The following is a 7,303-nucleotide window of genomic DNA, read 5'->3' on the forward strand; positions in this document are numbered from 1 at the left end:
TTAAAACCGCCTTGTCCTATAACTATCTGCCCATGTAAGAAGTTGATACTTTTTATAATCCTCTTTTAAATACTGGAAGGCTGCAAGAAGAGACAAACCTCTCATTTGGAAGACATTAAGGAGTAGATATGGTTCCCACAAAAGAGAGAATGGAGCCACTGCCTATGAAGTCTATTTCATAAAAAACATTGATCCACATTTGAAACACACCACGGCAAAGGTGGAAGTCAGTCCCTCTAGATATACACATCCACATAAACCATGCGGTTGTGATCAGCTCAAAGAGCAACCACCCAGTTATTTACTACCTCTTGTGGAAGACAAAACCCTTCTGTCCTAACACAACGTGAACGTGAATATACCATATGTAAAATGAGGCCTTAGCAAGGAGTCCATGCATTTCTCTTCTAAATAAAAATGTGCGGGTTTCTGACAAAGACATGTTCCTCACGTTAGCTTACATTCACAGCGAAAACCTAAATTAGAATCCTTCAGTACTGTGATATTTCTGTTCCAACAAACTCAGCGATTACACAGTAAGAGAAAGAGGTCCCAGGCAAGTACAGCTGTTCTGTGAAACCTCCTAAAACTTCCGGAAGAGCTCCCTTAGTACAGCTGCATGTCACGCAGCTTAACTGAAGCAGGTATGGGCTAACAGAGAAGGAAGATCACTACAGGAAAAATTACTCAAAGATCAATGATTCAGCTGAACCAAACAAATGCCTAAATATTTTGTCTAGCTATAGAATCTCTAAAAATATAATATATTTTCATGGCATTGTTCATTAACCACCCTTGGTGAAAATACAGAATGTCTCCAAAAATCTGTCAAACATTTTAAAGGATGTGAGAACAGATCTTCCACATTTCTGTGAGGTTTTTTTTGGAAAGGGACATGAAATAGTCTGCAGAGTCCCAGGTGGGACTGATCCAGCACACACGTGGCCAGTACTCATTATACTGCAGGGGCTTTAGAGAATAATTAATGCAGTGCTGGACAATATGGCAACAAACCCTAAGATCTTACCATTTCCCTTTTTGATCCCTTCAAAGCATCTCATTCTGCAAGGAAGAAAAAAATAGTATCTTTCTCATAAGTAGTGCCAAAATGTGCAGTCGTGGAAGAAATAACCTCCTAATCACTCAATACATGACATATCAATATACTGAACACTGTTGGTGATGGACATCATATTATCAGAAACGGAGAGTTAAAAGATGGTCAGACTCAGTTCTCTCAATACAGAAATCTTAATTTGCAAAGGCAACAAAGATCTGCCACAAATACACCAAGATTCCCAGCCTAGATTACAAATCAATTAATTTAAACATTGATACTTTCCTTTTTAAGTATTATCTATATTAATACGACACATCATTACTATCCAATAATAGATCTCTTTAATAAGCTAATACAATTGCATAACGTTTCCTCTGAAAGATTCTATCACATCAACATCATCTAATTACCACATGCTAATTTTTAACAGCATAAAGGAGTTTTTTGGTTTGAAGAACCATAAGTTCGGTAGTACAAAGTGTTTTGCAAGTTGATATAAATTCACAAGGAACTGAAATAATGAATTAGCATTATTAGATGTACGAGATTGTAGATATGTACAAGAAAGATATGCTTTCTTCTAGAAGTAGCTGAATCTTAATGCAGTCGGTATCAGTGCAGTATTCTGGAAAACTGATACATCTAGATGGAAAAATCAGATTGCTGCACTGAACCGAAGGGACACTGAAGGCACAGGTATTTTCAGAAGGTCCTCCTCACCAAAAATAAGCACAAGCATTACTCACAAAACTTCCTTCCAGCCAACACCTATCACACTACCATGCCCCTCTACACTCTCCTCCCTCCTTCACTTTGCAAAAACAACAGAAGCCCCACTGTTTTCACTATATGTTGACATTTACTCAAGTCAAAAATCAAACACCAGACTCTCAGCCATACCACTTCTATACTTTGTAAAAACTATCTAGTAGCATTTCCATCAAACTTTTATTTTTCTTGCATTCTATGTCACTTATCCTTTAACATTTTGCTTTTTCTCCTACAAAAGATCTAAAGTAGGGAGACTAGTCTCACTTCTGCCTTTCCTACAAGACATATTTTACTTCAAAACCAAGGCTGAGAAATTTCAGAAGAAGGTATAAAAGGGCAAATTTATCCAATTTACTATACTGAATTGTGTGCCTCCTGATGCATACCTGTTTTGGCTGAGATAGAGTTAATTTTCTTCAAAGCAGCTTGCATGGTGCTGTTTTGGATATATGACAAAAATAGTGTTGAACGCACACCAACGTTTCAATTGATGCTCAGCATAGCTTATGCAGTGCCAAAGTCTTTTCTGCTTCTTGTGCTGCCCTTGCAGGCAGGCTGGGGGTACACAAGGAGCTGGGAGGGTACAGCTCATCTCAACTGGCCAAAGGGATATTCTGCACCACACAACACCACCCTGATCAACAGTAAGAGCTAGAGTAAAGAAGGAGGAAGGGGAGGATGCTCAGGATGACTGTCCTACAAAGAGACCATTATGAGTGATTAGCCCTGCTCCCTTGGAAATGGCTTGACATTTGCCCCTCAATGGAAATCAGAAAATGAGTTTTTTTGCTTGTGCACATGGCTTTTGCTTTACCTGTCAAGCTGTTCTTATCTCAGCCCACAAGATGTAAACAACACTTTTCCTTTTTGATTCTCTTCCCTGCCCTATTGGTGGGAAGTTAGCGATGCAGGGAACCCAGATGCTTACTGAGGTTAAACCACAACATGATGGGTCTGAGATTTAAAGGATACATAACTTAAGTACGGTACCGGTGACAGAGTATTGGGTTAGAAACCATTCACAATGCCTTCAGTGATAAGCTGTCCAAGCAAACTGGTTCAAAGCACAAAAGGAAAGGACTCCCTGTCTGCCCTTCAGTTACACATCTCCTGCATTCAGATAAAATCCAGGGATAAGAAGAGCTTTGCCTTCCAGAACCTTCATATTTTTGCTTATGAAGTAGAATGTTTCCACAAAAACAGAGACTGAAGGTTAGTTTAGAAGTATTTTCTGCCTACTCATAACTCCAAACCCTTTCAAGTGCACGACCTCTTACCCAGCTTGTCATCTAATTGCCAGAAAATAAAGAGCTACCCATCAATAAGGGACAAAGAGATGAAGTAGTACAAAAAAACTTCCCAATATTTTCCATGCCTGCTAGAGGTAATAAGCCGTTCTATCCAGCCAATTAAATAAACAAACAAACAAATTTATATCTGGCACACTTAAAACTGAAACCTGAAATCTAAATTTCTCATGGGGATTTCAGAGGAGGGAAGGGAAACAGATCCAAAGAGCAACTAATGGAAAACCCTTCCATTAGCTTCACTTACAGCTAATGCACTGTTGGCTAATGCTTGTAGATTAACTTTTTAAAAAAATCTATTTTAAAATAATTCTGATCAAGTCTAGGTTCAGTCTCTTTAGAAAATCAACATACACTTTGTTACTAATCAAACCTTGACAAAAATTTGCAAAACAGCTGATACTGCATCACTTTTAATGTTCTGACAATAAAAATGCAGATTTAGGTTTAGTTTTCTGAAAGCGACCAACAGTTAATGGTACATTCTGCTAACATTTGGAGAATCTACTCATGTTATTTAGAAAGAGCTTAACAAATTAATGTGATTTAAATTAATTCCTTTTGTGCAGAGACAGCAAGACGCACATTTTTTCCCATTAACTTCTGCCACACGTCACAAAAATACAGTAACACATTCTTTCTTTAGAACTGAAAGAGTAAAAATAGATTTTTCTTCAGCTGAGGTCTGACTGAAACTTTGCCCTTGAAGATAAGCACGACTGGATAACTTGGGAAAGAATTACTGGTAAAAATCAAACGACCATCAACTGTGAGCATCTTACCTTTAAATAGGATCCATAATATTTAGTTACATAGGGACTGTCACACTGACTCAGCACTGTGATTTCCTGTTGGATGTCTTCTATTTCATCTTCTGCTTCTTCTAGGTCAATGATTTTTATAGCAACCACTTTCTGAGTCCGATTGTCAATTCCTTTAAAAACTTCACCAAAAGAGCCCTTACCAATTTTCTCCAGTTTTGTAAACAGTTCTTCTGGATCTGCCTTCAGAGTCTGTTAAAAATAAGAGAAAAGTTACTCAGTATTTGTAACATTAAAATGAAATCTGGCATTTTCAAAGGCTGCACACCCTTCAAATTGTACAGAGTCCTATTTATCCAGCCACCCTTTTTCTATCTCTATAATTAATGTGCTCTTCGTACCTACCCAACGTGCACATATTGCAACATTTACACTTTGCTGTACATAAAGTACAAATTTACCACAGTCCCTGGAACCAGGATTTCTCCTATCCAGCATGAGAAAACACTACTGCCTCAATTCATTTTTCTTGGCCAATAAATTGCACCTAGGCACTGAGAATGAAACACCCCCACAAAGATCTGGTTTCTATTAAAATTAACATGGATCAAATATAAAAGTAATGCGGATTTTTTTTTCTGTTCCTTGCTCTTTAAATTGCTTCGTTCCCAGAATGCTGCCTTACTCCTCTGAATTTTTCACATACCTCATCCTATACAGATTTTGTTCCCACTCTTCAGTGCACTGACTATCACTTCTTACTGCTTCATGTGGCAAGCAATTCTCTTTAACTATGTTCTACTAAGGACCACCTGTGCAAACTGCCACACTTCCTTCATACTCCTGCTCCCAAGTTCTTCCTGGAACAGGATTTTTTTTTGCTCTTCTCCCAGTTGGATGAGGTCATTCACTCCTTGAAAAAAAAAGCTGCCTTGATTTGAACAGTCAAGTGAAAATGATTGCACACCTAAACATGTCACCTTAAAAAAGAATGCAAGATCTTCATGAACTATTTTGCTACAGTTGTTTTTTCTTCACTACCAAGTATTCAGCTCACTACTGCTGCTCTTCACATTTGCACTGTGCAGATGCTGAGTTCCAGCATGCACCTTTTTCATCTGACAACAAGGAGTCTTTACAGCTAATCAAAATACATATTACAACTAATTGGAAAAGTTATAGCTAGAGGGAATAGGCATGATAGGAAGAAACACAGAATGGCATTACTTAGACCCTTAAGAAATAAATCAAACACCTGAAAAGATGTGTTAATGTTCTGAAAAGGATGAGGTTATATCAGCTGAAGTGAAAATACATTGTTGGTATAGAAAAAGATTCATATAAGAAAAAAGATCAGTAATTGTAGAAGAATAATGGGGCAGTAAAAGTTTCTAAGTTACCACAGACAAGCACTGAGACAACATATCCTCTTCAGCAATTAAAAAGCACCTCCCACCTATACTTAACATCTACTTCTACTGGTATCTCAAAGGTTGCAGAATTGATCCTTGCAGCCCCAAGAAGGGGATCACCAAGATGGTGTGTTAGTTCATGTAAAGCTATAAATCACACGTTTAACATCTGAATAAGTTCTTTTGAGGACCAGAGAGCTGTGACTGTTTGAGTTCAGAGATAGGGAGGGAGTGTGTTTGTGGAGCAGCCTGAATTCTATTTCTAGTTGTCAAAAAATATTACTATACTACAACGTCTAATACTTTAAAGTAAGCTACAAGACATCATGGTTTTCAGAAGATGATTCCAGGAACAGATGGCCAGTGAGATCACTCCCACAAAAGACACTTATCAATGCATGCTGTGAGACCTCAGCGGCCCCAAGAAGTTCCCCCAAGCATCTTTGTGACCTACCAAAGTCAGCTTCAGGAAACAGACAGAAGGACATGGGCTTTTGTGACCCAACAGAACTATATATCCAACTCGCTTCCACCGAAACGAGCTTGAATTTCAACGTAATGAGAACTACATACTATTATAGCCTACACACATAACATGCTCATCTATCTCCCACCAGGAAACCAAACCGGAGCACTTCACAATTTCCAGCACGTGTAGCTACCAGCTAGCCCCGTAGTGACCACCTATCAGCACTTCCACCTCCAAAAAAATCACAAAACTAAAGCACTAAACCAATTTGTACTGAAGTGGTTCTCCTCACGTGCCACAGAATGCTCCCTTACCATTATTCAGAACAGACACGTCTCTGAATAAATCATTTATACAAAAATCCCAGTATTTGCATCAAATACTTTCTCTTTTGGAAAACAATTCTTGCTCTGTCTTTTCATCCATACTGTTAAGACTTGAGTTGATATGGCCTCGGGGATCTCTGCACGCTCAGTTCATCCATACAACCCAAGTGTCTGGTGAAAAGATTTATTACTAAAAACCCTTTTCCTTCCCAAATCAGAACTGTTGTAAACACATATCTGAATTTTAAAACTTAAAAGTTACCGCTCCTGAACTTTGTTCTGATCCACGGGAGGCAGCAGCTGTTCAAAGAAATCTCTCTATCCCCTCTCTGAGAAGGTCCAAATTTTCTTCCCAGGAGATCAAGTGCTTGAAGGCAGAGCTGTAATCTACTGGCAGTTTGTCTGCATGGAAAACTACCCGTTGGTCTCTCTTTAATAGTCTGCTCTATTTCAGAAATGGACAGATCAGGCCTCCAGATACATTAAGAGCTGCTTGAATTTGCAATTACACGAGTGGCCAATTCCCATTCATTTCCCTAACATAACATCTGGGAAGGATTCTCGCCAATTTTTGTTTTGTTTCTGCAAGACTTCCAAATAGCCAAAATATACAAATAGCTTTACAAATAGTCTCTCCATATGACTGAATAGAGAAAAATGCTTCCCATAGATTCAGTCACTTCTTTTTGCTGACTCTGCTCCAGAAGTTTCTGCATTGCATTTTTCTACTAATGTTATAATGCAAAATGAAGGGAACCAATCTAAGAACCTCAACACAACTGAGCAGACTGAATATTGTGAGAAACCACAGAACACAACTGCAACATCTGCTCCAAAAGGATAAAGTTAGTCATCTTGTTTGGCAAGGAGCTAAGCGCTCTGCCACTACATTTCTTTCAAAGTAGGCCACAGGATCCATCCTGCAGCAGTACAAAAAGAAAAAAAAAGGAACACTTACATTTAATGATTACAGAAAATCCGATGCCCATATGTTAGTTAGGGCAGTGTGTTAGATGGCTTCTCACACTCCTAAGCATCAATCACAGGCATCTTTCTCTTGGATTGCTCAAAGTCCTTTATAAGCAGTCATCATTCTCCCAATGACAAGTAACTTCTCTGTGCTCTGTCCCACATTGCTTTCATTACTCCTGACCTTAATCAGCCAGAGCAATATACTGCCCTTAAAATGAACTCTTC

The 7,303-nt window shown here is 38.6% G+C and overlaps 1 protein-coding gene across 4 annotated transcripts in view; it reads right to left on the reverse strand.

The window, feature by feature from the left end:
* The window catches only part of STK24 (serine/threonine kinase 24), a 41,656-nt gene extending 37,508 nt beyond the window's left edge, over positions 1–4,148 (reverse strand). For 2 of the 4 annotated variants that reach the window (XM_042867702.1, XM_042867704.1), the window contains exon 1: positions 3,921–4,008. The gene's annotated coding sequence lies outside the window, so the exon portion shown is untranslated. Of the gene's footprint in view, positions 1–3,920 lie in introns of all 4 variants that reach the window. The other 2 variants (XM_042867705.1, XM_042867703.1) reach the window with 2 other exon arrangements.
* Between the last annotated feature and the right edge of the window lie 3,155 nt (positions 4,149–7,303).

The sequence above is a fragment of the Lagopus leucura genome, unplaced genomic scaffold (assembly GCF_019238085.1).
Source record: "Lagopus leucura isolate 7727_CA_CO unplaced genomic scaffold, USGS_WTPT01 Super-Scaffold_100001, whole genome shotgun sequence".
Taxonomy (NCBI): domain Eukaryota; kingdom Metazoa; phylum Chordata; class Aves; order Galliformes; family Phasianidae; genus Lagopus; species Lagopus leucura.